Below are 18,043 nucleotides of genomic sequence, written 5' to 3'. Positions count from 1 at the left end.
GAAACCTCAAAAGATCTCGGACCTTCATAAGAAGAAACTCAGGAGGTCAAGCAAAATTGGCTAAGGTTGAGAGTGCCAAGGCGGGCTTCGGCCGAGGCTAAACCTGAAAACGACGACTAAACGCGGCCGAGGATCAAGTGCCTAATGCTTCGCCAAGCCGAGGATAACCTCTTAGTAGCACGAAGGCTCGTAGAGGATCTTAAGAAAGATCTCACGAGTCCGAGAAGGCCAAAGAAGAAGCCATCAAGGGCAAAGAAGAAGCCATCGAGGAGAAGAAAAAGGCCGAGAAAGCAAAGGAAGAGGCCGAGAACTCGAGGGACCAAGCCGAACAAGACGGTTATGATATAGGCGTGAAGGAGGTCACCGAAACCTTCAAGGCTCGGGTTCCCGAGGTATGTAGGCACTCCTTCCTCCAAGTGTGGAATGAGGCACTTTCCCAAGCCGGGGTTGATGCCTCTTCCACTCTTTGGAAAGCGGAGTGTCTACTATCCTCCCCGCAATTCGCGCTTCTTCCATTCCCGACACCGCACAAGAAGCCCAGATCATCCGAGGATAAGGGGGGTGATTTGGTCGAAGACTCAACTCTTCCCCGAAGATGCCCTTGAACAACTTGACCCCGCACAAGAAAAGGCAATTGAAGACGTCCAGACCTTCAAGTGATCTTCGAATCTTCAAAGGATGAGTTGGGTGATCAAGCTAACCCAATAACCTTGATAGATGATCCCAAAGGCAAAGGAATTGCCGTTGAGTCCTCGGCTCAGCTTCCATCTCCTCAAGACTCCAAAGGCCCTCTGAAGATTAAGCTGAAACAGTGACTTGCTTGTTGTCTTTCCTTTCTTTATTTTTATTTTGTCTCCAAGTGTAATACCTAAGTATAGGTGCAAAAGTACTTTTTTGGAATTTAATACAAGAATGACTGTTTGTTTTTTAGATGATTCTTATACATATATTTTTTTTTGTTTTTATGCTGATCATATCATTCCATAAATATCATCTTCTCGTCTTTTACCAAAGTTACTAGCAACAACTTGAATTGAAATTTGATACTCCAGGAGGATCGAGTAAATGATCCGAGGATCGAGGCATACCAAGTTTCAGCTTGACACTTAGATGAATAAATTTAAAAATGTTAATTTTCCCAAAGTAGATGATCCGAGGACCAGACGTAACTTAGGTTCTGTTTAACACTTAGTAAAGAATATCAATTTAGACGAGGTATGTGGTCCGAGGATCCAGGCATACCAAGTTTCAGCTTGACACTTAGATGAATAAATTTAAAAATGTTATTTTACCAAAGTAGATAATCCGAGGACCAGACGTAACTTAGGTTCTCGTTTAACACTTAGTAAAGAATATAAATTTAGAAGATGTATGTGGTCCGAGGATCCATGCATAACAATTTTATGATTTAAAATTATTTTAATAAATTTAAAATGTTAATTTTCCCAAAGTAGATGATCCGAGGACCAGACGTAACTTAGGTTCTGTTTAACACTTAGTAAAGAATATCAATTTAGACGAGGTATGTGGTCCGAGGATCCGTACGCCATACCAAGTTTCACTTGATACTTAGATGAATAAATTTAAAGTGATAATTTTCCCAAAGTAGATGATCCGAGGACCAAGTACGTAACTTTAGGTTCTGTTTAACACTTAGTAAAGAATATCAATTTAGACGAGGTATGTGGTCCGAGGATCCAGGCATACCAAGTTTCAGCTTGATACTTAGATGAATAAATTTAAAGTGTTAATTTTCCCAAAGTAGATGATCCGAGGACCAGTACGTAACTTAGGTTCTCGTTTAACACTTAGTAAAGAATATCAATTTAGACGAGGTATGTGGTCCGAGGATCCGTGCATACCAAGTTTCACTTGATACTTAGATGAATAAATTTAAAGTGTTAATTTTCCCAAAGTAGATGATCCGAGGACCGACGTAACTTAGGTTCTCTTTAACACTTAGTAAAGAATATCAATTTAGACGAGGTATGTGGTCCGAGGATCCGTGCATACCAAGTTTCACTTGATACTTAGATGAATAAATTTAAAAATGTTAATTTTCCCAAAGTAGATGATCCGAGGACCGTACGTAACTTAGGTTCTAGTTTAACACTTAGTAAAGAATATCAATTTAGACGAGGTATGTGGTCAGAGGATCCAGTGCATACCAAGTTTCACTTGACACTTAGTTGAATAAATTTAAAATGTTAATTTTCCCAAAGTAGATGATCAGAGGACCGACGTAACTTAGGTTCTCCGTTTAACACTTAGTAAAGAATATCAATTTAGACGAGGTATGTGGTCAGAGGATCCAGGCATACCAAGTTTCAAACTGATACTTAGACGAATGAAGATAACGAATATAATGTAGTTTACAACAAAGAACGGCCGAAGTGCCCTTTATTTAGTAATAGTACCTTCGTAGATTATTTACATTCCAGGGACGTTGTACAACATTCTCGTCCAAATCTTCCAGAGTGTAGGCCCCTATTCCTCGCGACCGAAGTAATACGATAAGGTCCTTCCCGGTGGGCCCCAATTTTCCCCACGCAGGATTCTTCATCGTGCCCAAAACTTTCCTTAATACTAAGTCACCTAGTCCAAGAGGTCGAAGTTTCACATGAGAATCATATCCCTGCTTGAGCTTATGTTGATAATAAGCTAGTTGAACCATGGCGCTTTCGCTCGTTCCTCAACTAAGTCTAAGTTTCTCATTAATAGATCATCATTGCTATCTGAAATAAAGGAGCTTTTCTTCAGTTGGGAACCCAGCTTTCTACGGGGATTATTGCCTCGGCTCCATAAGTCATGGCGAAGGGTGTTTCACCGTGGATCTTCGTGGTGTAGTTCTATACGTCCACAAGACATGTGGCAGTTCTTCCACCCACCTCCCCTTGGCGTCACCCAACCTCTTTTTTGAGTCCGCTCACTATTACTTTGTTGACGGCCTTCGGCTTGCCCATTTCCTTGGGGATAAGCCGGAAGTGGAATATCTATTCGTAATGCCCGTATCACGCAGTATTTCCGAAAGGCTTTGCTATCAAATTGTACACCGTTATCTGAAATGAGAGTAAGAGGGATGCCGAACCTGGTAACGATATTCTTCCATACAAACTTTTTTGTTTCCGTGTCTCTGATGTTTGATAATGGCTCGCTTCAACCCATTTGGTAAAGTAATCTGTTCCCAGCGAGAAGCCACCGTCGTTTCCCGTTGCTTTGGGGAAGGGTCCAACAATGTCCAAGCCCCATTGGGCAAAAGGCCATGGGCTAGATAGAGGATTTAGGACTCCACCTGGTTGATGTATGTTTGGAGCGAACCTTTGACATTGGTCACATTTCTTTGCATAATCTTGCGCTTCTCTCTCGCATATTTGGCCACCAATAGCCCCCGAGTAAGTGGCCCCTGTGAGCTAAAGACCTTCCTCATGTGTGACTTCCGCAAATCCCTTCGTGTAGCTCTTCCAAAAGTAGCTCTCGTTGCCTCGGGGTGTATGCATAGCAAATATGGTCCCGAAAAGGAACGTTTGTACAATTTTTGGTCCTCGGATAACCGTAAACGAGTGGCTTTTCTCCGAACCTTATCCGCTTCAGCTTTTTCTCCGGGTTGGATGTCATTTCTGAGAAATGTTACTATTTGATCCATCCAACTAGGTCCTCGTCCTAATTTGAAGAATTTGAGTGGAGTTACCATCCGTCCAAGTGGGCTTCACAGATCTTCAACGAGGATAACTCGTGGTAGACTTTGTGCCGAGGACGTCGCGAGCGTGGCTAATGAGTCGGCATGGGTATTGCCACATCCGGATACATGCAATAGTAGAAAAGACTCAAATTTAGATTGCATAAACTCCGACCTCGGGTTAGGTATTCTCGCATTCGGAATCCCTTGCTTCTAGCTTCCCTTCTACTTGGCCTACCACCAATAGTGAGTCCGAGAACATTTGCACCGCCTTTCCTCCCATTTTATGAACCATGTTCATCCCTCGCGAGGACCGCTTCATACTCGCTTCGTTGTTGGTGGCCGAGAATCCTAATCTCGGGATTTCTCAAAAGTAATCCTCTCGGGATATCAAAACTAATCCGATACCTCGATCCCTCCTCGATTTGTCGCTCCATCAACATGGACTTTCCATAACGGAGGCCCTTCACACGAAATCATGCCTACCGATTTTTACCCATGCCTTCTTGATAGTCTTCTAACGAAGGCTCAAAAACTCTGCCACAAGGTCCGCGATGACCCGCCCCTTTATAGAGGTGCGAGGCATATACTTGATATCGAAAGCTCCCTAGGACGCTTCCCCATTTGGCAATTCTTCCCATATAATCTGCACTTCGCAAAATTGATTTGAGAGGGAGTCAGTGTAAGAACAACAACCGTATGAGACCGGAAGTAATGGGGAAGTCTTCGTGTAGCATGTACCACAAGCCAAGATAGCTTTTTCCGTGGCAAATAACTCGCCGTCTCATGCAGAGATTTGCTTACATAGTACACCGGCCTTCGGATGTTATTGTCATCTCGGATAAGAACCAATTAACCGCATGTTTAGCCACCGCAATATATGCAAATGCATCTCATCAACCTCTCGGTCGAGACATAACCGGTGGTCGCGAGAGATATTCTTTTAGCCGTTGGAAAGGCTGTTGCACACTCCTCGGTCCATTCAAAACCCTTCCATTTATTTAATAACTCGAAAGAAAGGCCTCGCATCTCCGCGGACCGAGATATAAATCGGTTGAGAGCAAAGCAGTCATACTCTTAGTCTTTGCACCTCTTAGGATTCCGAGGTGGGTGTAAGCTGCTTATTGCCTTAACTCGAGCAAAGATTCACTTCAATTCCTCGGTGAGTCACCATATATCCTAGAAACTTGCCCGACCCCACACCGAAAGAGCATTTTGGAGGCATCGAGCCGCAATTTATACTCTCTTAGCTTCTTGAAAAGTGTTGCTCGATCTTCCAGATGTGCGTAAACTTCTTTACTCTTTACTACCATATCGTCCACGTATACCTCAATATTTTTTCCTAGCCGTGCCTCAAACATCCTCGTCATCATCCTTTGGTAGGTAGCCCTCGCGTTTTTCAAGCCAAAAGGCATTACCTTATAATGATAATTTCCCGTAGGAGTGACGAATGTGTCTTCTCCTGGTCCTCAACGGCTAAAGGTATCCGGTGATAACCTTGGAAAGCATCAAGAAAACTCATCCGAGGATGTCCAATGTTAGCGTCAACCATTGATCAATCCGAGGCATCGGGAATGAGTCCTTTGGGCAAGCCTTGTTTAAAATCGTGAAATCTACACATACTCTCCACTTCCCATTCTTCTTTTTCACCACCACGTATGGGCTAACCATTCAGGATAAAACACTTCTTTGATAGCCCCTCGCCGCTTTGAGTTTGAGCACTTCCTCTTTGACGGCTTCCGAATGTTCCTTTGAGGACCTCCGAGGTGGTTGCCTCCTCGGCACTACATTTGGATTGACCCTTAAATGATGACATATGAAGTTCGGATCAACCCCGGGGCCTCATACGCGTTCCAAGCAAATACATCCATATTTTTCTTTAAAAATAAAATCGCCTATCGTCTTCTTCCGCGGCAATTGAACTCCAACCCGGAAGAACTTTTCAGGATCATTGTCTATGATAATTTTCTCCAATTCTTCACACGTTGCTTCATCTACCTCGGCTATGGGAAGAGACTTTGATTGCTATGCTTCACCGTTAGCCGAGGACGGGGAGTCCGGTTCTAGGTCGACGTGCACCGTGCAGCCGTGACACACCGTCGAGCCACGTGACCGACTCCCAAGTAACTCCACCACCTCGATCTCCAGAATGAAATTTGATTTTGACATGCAAGGTTGAGGAACGAGCCCCTAACGCATGCGCCCAAGGTCTCGCCACAATAGCCGTATAGGGAGAGTAGGCATCGACTACGATGAAATCTACGTCTACTACCTCCGACCTCGATTGCACAGCCTAATCTGTCCCTTGGAACGCAAGCTCTCCCTTCGAAGCTTATCAAGGGTGAGTCATATGGCATAAGATCTTCAACTCTTAACTTCAAGCCTCTAAATAGGTCGTGGGTACATGATATCCGCACCACTACCTTGATCAACCATTACCCTCTTTACATCATAGTTCCCAATTCTGAGGGTTACCACTAAGGCATCGTCATCACGAGGCTGGATGGTCCCCATCTTGTCCTCTTCGCAGAAACTTAGGATCGGCAGGATACTTGCCTTGATCCTCTTCGGCTCGATCCCGTGACTCCTCGGCCAATGTTCGAGCAACCTGACATTACCCTCGAAAGGAGCCGAGCGATCCTACTGTGTGCCGCAAAAATGACGTTGATAGTGCCTAGAGGAGGTCCGGATGAAGGACCGTCGTGGTTTGCCACTCCGATTGGTTTCCTCGCCCGTTGGGTTGGTACAAACCTTCAAGCTTCCCTCTTTAACCAATTGTTCCAGATGATTCCACAAAGTGCGACGTCCTCGGTGGTATGACTTACTCTCCTGGTGATAATGGCAAGTGGAGATTTTGGTTGCGTCTCAAAGGGTCCCCTCGCCATTTTATTTGGCCATTTGAAAAAGGCTCATGCCTTATTTTCTCCAACGCGTGCACCGGCTCCCGAAGACGGTGTTGACCACTTGTGGGGGTATGTGGCCGGCCCGCCCGGAAAAATCCCGCGTAGGCCTATTGTTGTTGTATCGGTCCGACCGAAATCCCCTCCTTTCTTGTGGGATAACCTTCGCCTTGCCCTTTCCCCTCCTTCCTCGATCTTCCTCAACCCTTTTGTACTCGTCGATGCGATCCATCGTCGACGTACGCTTCTCGATGATTTCTTCGTTAAGGATTTCCTCAAGTCATGCTCTGTTGGTAGGCCGACCTTGAAGGTCCTTATTGCTACATCGTCAAAGTCTCCGTCAATTTCGTTGAACATTTCCCAAGTCCAAGTCCGAATATGTTTTCGTGTTTCCCCTTCCCCTCATGGCCATGGATAGTAAAGAATCCAATGGACGAGGAACTCTACCTGCACGTGATAAAGCGAGAACCAAATGCCCTAGTAAGCTCTTTGAAAGAATCAATGGAGCCTGCCCTTAAGCCGTCAAACCATCTCATGGCTACGGCCCTAGGCTAGAAGGAAAAATCTTGCATAACAAAGTTTCATTCCCGGAATGCACCGCCATTCTCTCAGCTGAAGTGGCTTACGTGCTCTCCAGATCCGTCCGACCATTGTAAAGAGTGAAGGCCGGTTGTGTGAAGCGCCGAGGCAACCTTCCTTCTTCCAATTGCGCGCGAAGGGTGACTCGGAGATTTGGTGCAATGTCTTTCCCCATTGCGTCATTTCCTAAGCCCCTAGGGGGGTAGTCTCTGCCACGTCTCCCATGCAGATTGTCTTCTTCGGAAGAGGCATATTCACCTGGGGGAGTTTGGATCTTTGCCCGTAATTGTCATCCTCGGATCCTTCCGAAGAGGGGTCGAGGTCGGAGGAGTTCTCCTTCGCCTCTCGTGGCGCAATCTCCTCTTTAGGCCGTCAATCTCCTTCTCATGGCCCTCGGCATTTCTTTCATAAGGAGCTCTGCTTCCTCCTTGCGAATGACTTGCACTTCTGATGGTATGTGTAGTATGTACACTTCCCTCTCGGTTCTCTCCGTGATCAGGATGCAAGGAGAGATCCTCACGCTGAGAGCCCACGGACTCCGCACTGCGTTGTGGTCCTGAGCCTACCATGATGTCCTAAACTTCCTTAAAGACTAAATTCCCACGGCGCCACTTGTAAGGACACAATTCAAGTTCCCAAACTACGCTGGAGAAAAATGGGCTTGAAAGACCTTTCTTTACAATGAATTTGTAGAGGATGGGCTTGTAATTTAGATTTCAAGGATGGTTTAGACAATTACAAAAAAGAACGGGCTATGGGCCCAATAGACGTAACAAAGAATCGTTTGCAAAGAGTAAGACTGAGAAATCGTCCTCGGATTGTGTCCGAGGATGGTTTCTAATGATATTTCTCAAGTTTGGATACAAGTGTTGATTATCATTTACTATTGGCTCTATCTCTTTTACTCAGAAAAGTCCCCTCCTTCTTCGTATGCCTTTCCTCCTATTTATATCCTTTCCTTTCCCTTCATCACCTTCCACTTTTCTGGTTGCAATTATCCCCTTTTGGATACTTGTCCCATCCATTCTTCCCTAAAGCTCCGCCGGGATTAGGGACCAAGTTCCAAGCTCGATGTTCAGGTCCCATCCTTCCATCTATACAAGCCAGTGTATCAATTTACAGAGCTTTTAATGTATGGGCGGTGGTAGAGCCTTTATTTTTAGACATTCCACCGTTCTTTCTCTCGCCCTCCACGTATACCGTGCATCCCCATAATTGTAGGACTCATTCTGGTGTAACCAGTGGATACCAAACTTCTCTTTCTATGTCCTCGGCCTTGAAATCCGAGGACAAATCTACTCCTCGGACGTGTTTGGATATGTAAATAGTCCACGGCCATTTTGATGTCTTCGGATTTTGGGTTTCCACCCAAAATACTTCGTTGGGCCATCCTTCATATGCTATTGGGCCCAATACCCCTACATATATATATATATATATATATATATATATATATATATATATATATATATGTATATATTGTTATCAATATATGAAATTCTCTTTTTATTAGATTGTGTAATTTAAGTTTTTAAAGGACCATCCTAAAAAACAATTCAGGGAGCCGCCACTGTCAGGAGGAGCTCAAGTCATTGGCAACTATTTTATTTTTTACAAAAATAATATGGGTTGTTTAGAGTGCATTTGAAATTGTTTAGGTTTTATAAATTAATATGTCACTAATCACAAGGAATGTATAATTTAAATACTCATTTATTATCTTGTTGAAATGTTACTATTCTTATTTATTGTCACGTTAATTTGTCAAATACTCTAGGATTTTTCCAAAAATGAATTATGGATTTTTAGAAATACAACTATAGAGTGATTTTTTCATATTAAAAGTAAAATTAAGTGATTTTAAATTTAAAAAAAATTATAAATAGAACATTTATAATTACTAAATGAGTAATGCTACAGTCACAAATTATTTTACAATATTTTTACGAATAGTTGATGTGGTCAACTTTTTATTGGTTTTCATCTACGCCTATCATTAGCATCATTTTTTTTTCATTTATCAATAAATACCCACCACATCAACAGTTTGTAAATTTTTTTGTAAAAAAGTTTGTATCTCTAGCATTATTCATTACTAAATATTAAAAGGTATTTACTTGCAGATAATTGACATAATTGATGTGAGATTTTTTACAATGTGCATGCATGTATTATTATGCATGTATTATTATGTGAACGTGAATGAAATATATTTAATTGGAAGTTTCTTTCTTTTTAACTAATCTTTGTAAGTCGTGAACTATAAGTAGCATTTGTAAATTTATTATGGTATTATTATATGAATGTCAATAAAATATATTTGGAAGCTTTGTTTTTATTTATCTATTGAATAATCCTTTAAGTCATGTACTATAATAACATTTGTAATTTATTATGGTACTACATTACAGACACATTTGGCACATTTTAAGACTTGCTTTTTAAGGTTATTCTCCAAAAAAATAAGGATACAATTGGTAGACTATAATAAGCATTGTAATGTATTAATTATTCAATCTATTCTTATGATTTAACTATTTAATAGTTTGCTTATATTTTTATTATAGAGAATAGTCATTTTTTATGAATAACTATTTTTTAAGGACAAAATTTAGCTATAAAATCAGTTGTAGCCTAAGAGTACAAACTACTCTAATAAACTGACATGAGTAAAAAATGACATGTGGATTGCACATAATTACTTAAGTAAACTTAACCCAACTAACCCTAGTTAACTACACCACCTATTAAAAAAAAACTAAAAACTAAAAAACTAAAACCCAATCCCTATATGTATACTCTCTCTCTCTCTCTCTCTCTCTCTCTCTCTCTCTCTCTCTCTCTCTCTCTCTGACTTCTCTGTAAACCCAGCCCTCTTCTGAGTCTTCTCTATAACCCAGAAACCCAATCCCTCTCTCTTTCATCAACTTCTCACCACTGGTCACCCCTTAATCTCCATCTACTGTTATCATGTGAATCTCTCTCTTTCTTATCTTCCGTTTGCGTTTAATTTTCAATGCCCGCCAATTGTTTGAAACAATGTCTACAAAGGTAATGATATTGTGGCTCAGGTACAAATAATTGATAAATGTTGCTGGTATTGAAAACTAAAATCTCAATGATTCAGATTTGTTATTTTGTGTATATAATGAAGAAGTATTAATTGGTGTTCTGTGAACAATGTTTACTTGGTGAGTGCATTAAGTTCATTAGCATGGCAGGTAGAAGTTACTTACATTCTTATAAGGATGCTAAGCATATTAATAACCTAGCAATGTAGAATTAGATATATCATATATGAAAATTACGACATTGCATGAGTCCAGCACCTTTTAGTCTCAATTATAGAAACTCATTAGTTGTCAAAAGAATTTAAATTGAATGCTAAATAGTCACATATTTAATGGCATTGAGTTGTTTAATGTTTAGTCTTTAACTTTTTTTTTTTGATACAAGATAGAATTCTACTCTAGCCTAATCTAAGTGTATATGTGTGTGAAACTCCCTCCTGGAGACTTAAACTCCGACCCTTGCCCCCCACACCCCATAAGCACTTATACTTGTGGAGTGATCATCGCACTAAGGGAGTGCGGTGGTACTCTTTAACTAAATTATTCATGATTGTTGCCTTTTTATGAGTGGACTACTAGTATTGGCAAAGTTACAGTCCCTTCTCTTTTGTAGACTTTGTAAATTATTTATTTACATTTTAGCTTGCAATTCTTTAGATTAATGCCATTTCCCTTTTGGGTGTGTGTAATTTCTACCAAAAAAAATCTTTAGAAATTAGAGGGTTTTTCTGCTTTCTTTCTAATAAAATGTTTGTCACTTAAAAAAAGAAAAAGAATGCTGAATGACAATAGCTATCAAACAGAAGTGAACAAATGAGTATTTTTCCAACTATCTATAAAAATTTTCCTTTTTTTATTATTTAATTTTGAATATGTATCTTGACTATAGATGATGGATACTAGTCAAATCATTTTATTGGAAGATGAATTGAATAGTTGCACAGCTAATCAACAAGAGGAGTCTCAAGTAGAACCTACTCATGGAAGCCCAAACAAATCAAATACTCCAAGTAGATATAGCAAGGAAATTGTAGAAGTACTAGAAATTGTGTTGGAAAATGAATTCATTAGTTGGATAGTTGATCAATAAGAGGAGGCTCAAGTAGAACTTACTCCTAGAAGACCAAACAAATTAAATACTCCAAGTAGACATAGCAAAGAAATTGTAGAAGTAACAAAAATTGTATTAGAAGATGAATTTATTGGTTGGATAGCTGATCAACAAGTGGAGGCTAAAGTAGAACTTACTCCTCGAAGCCTAAACAAATCAAATACTCTAGCAATTGGAATGAAATTTGATTGTGATGAGAGTGCATATGAATTTTACAAGGAATTTGCTCACCGAATCGGCTTTGGTGTACGGAAACATTTTGTAAAACAAGGAAATACGAGGCAAATTATAAGAACATTTAGTTGCTCAAAAGAGGGTGAACGAGTTGTTGACAAACATAGTGAAAATGCATCTTATCATCGCCCAATTTCACGAACAAATTGTTTAGCATAGATGACCTGTCATCTTCAAAAGGATGGTATGTTACTTGTTGTTTCCTTTCACGGCCAATATAATCATGAGTTTGCTCCTTCGCCAATGAAACATATGTTAAGATCAAAGAAAAAAAATTTACCTACTCAAAAAGCCATTGCAAATCAAAGAGGTCTGGAATATCAATAAAAAAACCATTGAATTATTGAGCATGCAAGCTAGAGGTCATGAAAATATTGGGTTTATGGCTGTTGACTATAAGAATCGTGTACATAATGAGAGGAGGATGGGTTTGAGAAAAGGAGATGGACCTGCTATGATGGAGTACTTTCATTAGATGCAATTGGAAGATCCATCTTATTTTTATTCAATATAAGTTGATAATGATAGTCAAATCATGAAGTTTTTTGGGCTGATGCCATATCAATAGTTGATTACGGGCACTTTGGAGATGTTATTTGTTTTGACACAACTTATCAAACAAATAGATAGGATTGTCCCTTTGCTCCATTCGTTGGGGTTAATCATCATAAACAATCAATTATCTTTGGTACAACTTTACTTTATGATAAGACTATAGAGTCATTTAAGTGGTTGTTTGAAACTTTTTTAATTGCAATGTTAGGAAAGTAGCCAAGAACTATACTTACAAATCAATCTGCTGCAATGGCTAAAGCAATAACAGAGGTATTTCCTAAATCTAATCATTGTTTGTGTGTATGGCATATTTATTAGAATGCTACTAAGAATCATCATCATGTGTTTCATTCATCTAAGCAATTTGCAAATGATTTTAGTGATTGTTTGTATGAGTATGAAGATGAATGTCTTGTTTCATGGGATTATATACTTAAGGAATATGGTCTTATTGATAATAAATGGTTGCGTAGCATATCTGATGAGAAAGAAAAATGGGTTATTGTATATGGTCGACATATGTTCACTGTCAATATGAAAAACACCCAACGTAGTGAGTCAATAAACAATGTGTTAAAAAAATACTTAAAACCAAAACATGATTTTGTGCACTTTTCAGGACATTACTTTAGAGTTTTGGTTGATAAGAGACATCAAGAACTACAAGAAGGGTTCAAAATGAGGCAAACAAAACCGATTTTACAATCTAATGTAGAGATGTTGAGACATATTGTAGAATTGTACTCCCCAGAAATGTTCCAAATGTTCAAGATAAATATATGAAGATTGCTGATTGCACTATTTACAATGCTAATAAATCTGATGCTATCACAGAATACAAGGTCAAATATAGTCAAAGAATTCAAGAGCACCTAGATAAATATGAAGCCTCAACTACTATGGTGGAATGTAGTTGCAAGAGGTTCAGCTTTGTAGGAATTCTGTGTGCCCATGCTTTGAAAGTTCTTGAACATAAAAATGTTAAGAGACTTTCAATCCATTATGTATTGAAAAGATGGACGCAAGAAGCAAATATTGGTTCTATCAAGGACTATCATAGCATTGATATTAAAGGGAATGCTCAAGAGTCGATAGGAAAATGCTACTCTCATTTGAGTCACTATGCTTGTGAAATTTCCACATTTGCAGTAAAGAATGAAATAATGTATAAACATACCAAAGAATCTTTTGAAAAATTATTGAAGGATTTGCAAGAGATTAGAAAAAAATGTCATTCGAATAATATGGAAAGTTGCATAGAGGTCCATGGTGATGTTACTGTAGATGTTTTACAAGGTGATAGCATATGTAGGATTAAAACAAAACCTACTATTCGGCATCCAAAGAGAAGGTTGAAATTTGCATTAGAGAAGAAAAATGGTAAATCTCGAAGCAAAACAACACATGCTAAAAAACATGCCAGTGGCTTAAAAAAAAAAGCTTGTGAGGCGAGACAAGTTGAATCACTTGGAAGCCTAAATAAAGTAAGATATGTTACATTCCACTATAATATGTCAATCTTGTAGGCACATAAATTTGTTTACAGTCTATGTGAAAATTATGCTTTGCTATTATTTACAGGTTTCAATAACTACTTTTGATGTTATCCGAGAAGAGCACCATATTGGCAAAAGCACTAAATAGGCTTGAGTTAGGGTGCAACTTTATTGGATGGAGATTGAAGACTATGCAAATTTATTTGTTAGAGATTGAAGACTGTTTATTTTTGTTTGATCATTGGCAGATTGAAGATTATTTTTTATTGTTAGACCATTGGCAAACTGTTAACTTTTTAGTAATTTTTTTTATCGTTAGACCTTTGGTAGATTGAAGCTAGTTTTTTATTGTTAGACCATTTGAAATGCATTAAGTTATTGTTTGAAATAAAGTTTATAGAGAAAAAAGTTATGTATATTTACAGTTTAGGCTAAATTTAATTAGCTATTGTGAGAGATAAAGTTTGTGGTTTAAAACGGTACCACTTTTTTTGCAGTCCTAGTTTACATTTGATAGGAAATCAAGAAAACTCTGTTTTTGTTTCTTGATTTCCCTACAAACTACAATTCTGTCTTTAGGTGCATATGACTTGGTGCACAACATTGGAAGCTTGATTTTTATTTTATTAATTATGTTTATTTTATCATATAGCTATGTGGATCCTCTGGAATCTATCAATTTATTGTTTGTAGATTAATCAAAATTGGCCTAATTCTATACTCTAGAGGCCATGTGCTGCAAACTAGTGAGTTTGAAAGGAATTATTCGTATTCGAGGCGACAACCCTCCAAGAAATTATTAATCGAGAAGAGAATAGTTTAAATGGAAAATATTTGTTGCCTCTTATTACTGAAGCCGTAGCTTAAATACAACTGTAGACACTGCATTTTGTACCCCTTATGACTTGGGCTTCCATTCCTTAATGATGCCGAAATTCTAAGGCCCAAGGTTGGTTTATGGCCCAATCAAATTACAAATTAACTTGAGAAATGTTAAAATGTTAAAATATAACTTTTTAATGAGCAAAAAATCTATTTTTGGAAAATAAAGACCAAAAGAAACTCTAGGCCTGTGTACATAGCCTAGAAGCCTACGTACTCAGGTACGAGCCTGTGCATGTAGGTAGGGTTTCAAAAGCATAAGAAAAACAAATTTTTTGCATTAATGTTGATGTTTAGAATGAATCTCACATTGTTCGGGAACCGTTCCAAACCTCCATTTTCACAATATAAATAGTCATTCATGGTACCTTTCAAACACACATAGAAATCCCACGAGAAAATACTAAAATTCACTAGAAATAGTGAATCAAAGATGAAGTTTTTCACAAAATATTCTCAAGTTAATTTTATTTGATTAAGGTCTTTTCTGGCCTTGATCTTTGAATTTAAAGATTACTAATCACATTTTCATTGATTTGTGATGGATTTGACTGAGAGGAACACTATAAAATCAAGCCTAGGAGCTTTTGCTTTAAGGTATTCATTTCAAGCTTTTTTTCTTTTATTTTCTTTAAGTTTAATTATGTTTTGTTTGTTTCTTTACACGTTTTATGTTTTAATAGGTTTATGTAATCTAGGTTTACGTTTTTGTATGTCTTAAAAGCATGTTAAGGTGTTAGATTTACAGTTTTAAGTTTTGTCTTGTTTCCGTGTCTGCTATTTTCTGGGTAAGGGTTTCTAAACAACCCTATGTACGCATGCTTTGTGCATGCGTAAGCAAGTTGTTGTTCAGAAACCCTAATTTATGTTTTGCTTTGTTTGTTTCACATGTTGTACCCTTGCCTTGATCCTCCATGTACCTGTATATGAGTTCGATTCTATGTTTCACACGTTTGTTTGCCTTTCACATGCTTAGATTAGGGTTTGTTTTCATTTCTTTATTAAATGTCATGCCATTCATTCACTTGTCCATGCGCAATGCAATAGGTGTTGAGTTGCTACAAGGTAAGTGAGGTAAGTCATGCATTCACATGAGCATGCATATTTGAATATGATTTTACTTAACAATGGATTTGAACATGCTTGTTTGATGAGTTGCGCTTAATCACATGTTTGCTTGAATCTTTCATGTTTGCATTTTTGCCTTGTTTTGATTGCTACCTTAGATGATGTAATATGATGGGAAATGCCATGATTAGATGCATGCTAGGGTTTTGGGATGCAATGATGTGTCATGATTAGATGAATGTTAGGTTGTTTGATATGTATGCTAGATGTATGTTAGGGTATGCCATGCTAGATGAATGTTTAGGCTTTGTTTGATTGCCATGATAGATTAATGGTTAGGGATGATTGATATCATGTTGAGTGGTTAGATGTATGCTAGTGTGTGTGTGTGAGTATAGATGTAATATTAAGTATGCCTTTAATAAGGTTAAGACATAAGACACAATAAAGGGAAGCCAATCTTAGGGTTGAGCGGTTTTGGGTGCCGAACACCTTCCCAATACCTTACCTTAACTCTGAATCCATATCTCTGGTAGTATGATCAAAAGGTCCTTCCTCGAGAAGACGATACATATAAGGTTCCTAGACTATTGCAAAAATTAGGTGGCGACTTCCCGTTGTGTCCACAACAACCATGACTAATTCAAATATGAAATGATAACTCCTAAGGCTAACATCAATCTTATCCTACTACCAACAAATTAGATAACAATCCTAATGGAAATAAATAACTACTAATGATAACAATTAACGATAACTACTAGATGAGGCATTATAACAATATCTTCAACTTGTTGTGGAGATTAATTCCTTTGTTGGAGATTGTCTTCTGCTGCATAATTAATTCCAGCTTTAGTAAGTCCCTCGTGTTCTTGAAACATAGCACTATTATCTTCTTTATTCTTTTATCTTCAATCTAGAAATATTACAACCAATGATGCAACCAAAGCATGATCATCAAAGCTAGGAAATATGGTTAGTAGAAATTTATCCTTTTAGCATAAAGTTGCGGCAGCTTGTACATGAGGCTAGTCTGCATCAAAACATAAGAGTGAGACCTTATTTAAAAACCACAATGAATAAAATTTTAATTATAAAATTAAGAGAAAAAAAAAAAAAAAAAAAAACCAATATCTACAACATTTACATTGCAACAGCTAGTGGCTCTTAACAAATCTATGAGACATAATTTTAAGGAATGACAAGATGAGGAAGCATGAGATAATCCATAATAAATATGAAAAAAGAAATTGGTGGGCATTGAAAATCTGAATAACAAAATACTTCCATGATAAATACTTCTTCATTATATACACAAAATAACAAATCTGAATCATTGAGGCTTCGGTTTTCAATGCTAGCAACATTTATCAATTATTTGTACTTGAGCCACAATATCATTGCCTCTGTAGACATTGTTTCAAACAATTGGTGGGCATTGAAAATTAAACGCAGAATGGAAGGAGAGAGAGAGAGAGAGAGAGAGAGATTGGGTTTTAGTTTTTTAGTTTTTTTTAATAGGTGATTGGTTAACTAGGGTTAGTTGGGTTAAGTTTACTTAAGTAATCATGTGCAATGCACATGCCATTTTTTACACATGTCAGTTTATTAAAGCAGTTTGTAGCCTTAGACTACAACGGGTTGTGTAGCTAAACTTTGTCCATTTTTTTAAAATGAGATAAAATTATTTTTCTCTAAAAGGGTTGAAATGGTTATTTCTTAATAGGTGTAACAAATTTTAACATTAATATATTTCTAAATAAATAAATAAAACTTTTCATATCTACGTAACAATTATGGAAATAAAAAATCATAAAAAACAACTCATCTCCCTCTCAAATTTAAATATATTATTTTCTAAGATATATAATTTTGTGAGTATGATATTTTTTCTAAAATAGATTTTATGTTTTATTCGAATGTTACAACTCACAATTCACAACCAAACTTATAAATAAGTTTAGTTATTCCATTACAACACATTTTATTTATTTATTTTATACAAGATAGAATTTCTACTATAGCCTAATCTAAGTATATATGTGTGTGAAGCTTCCTCTTGAAGACTTGAACCCTAGCCCTTACCCCCACACCTCACAAGCATTTATACTTATAGAGCGATCACCACACTAAAAGTGCGCGGTGGTAACACATTTTATTTTCAGTAATAACGATTTGGATTACAGTATGCTGCCCCTTGCTCATGGCAACCGATAGATTAACCTAAAGCCCAAGAACAACACGCTTTGGGAAAATCATGCACGTTAAATTCACATATTTATTTTTATTTTTATTTTGGTAGAAATTGGAAATTCTTTAAAACCAAAGAGTGAATGGAGGTTCAAGACAGAATCTGTTACTATCGTACATCAAGCTACCTCCCTTCCCTATATATTAAGCCTAATGGGTCGAGGGAATTTCACCATCACATCACACATTATTTGGACTTTCTCTCTCTCTTTGAAACCCCA

The 18,043-nt window shown here is 37.9% G+C and overlaps 1 pseudogene; it reads left to right on the top strand.

Annotated features, from left to right (window-relative positions):
- The first annotated feature begins 11,118 nt into the window (after window positions 1–11,118).
- On the top strand, window positions 11,119–13,770 carry LOC142612311 (protein FAR1-RELATED SEQUENCE 5-like; annotated as a pseudogene).
- Window positions 13,771–18,043: the final 4,273 nt, after the last annotated feature.

Source organism: Castanea sativa, chromosome 10 (genome assembly GCF_040712315.1).
Source record: "Castanea sativa cultivar Marrone di Chiusa Pesio chromosome 10, ASM4071231v1".
NCBI classification, from domain to species: domain Eukaryota; kingdom Viridiplantae; phylum Streptophyta; class Magnoliopsida; order Fagales; family Fagaceae; genus Castanea; species Castanea sativa.
This window is presented reverse-complemented; position numbering and strand designations above follow the sequence as displayed.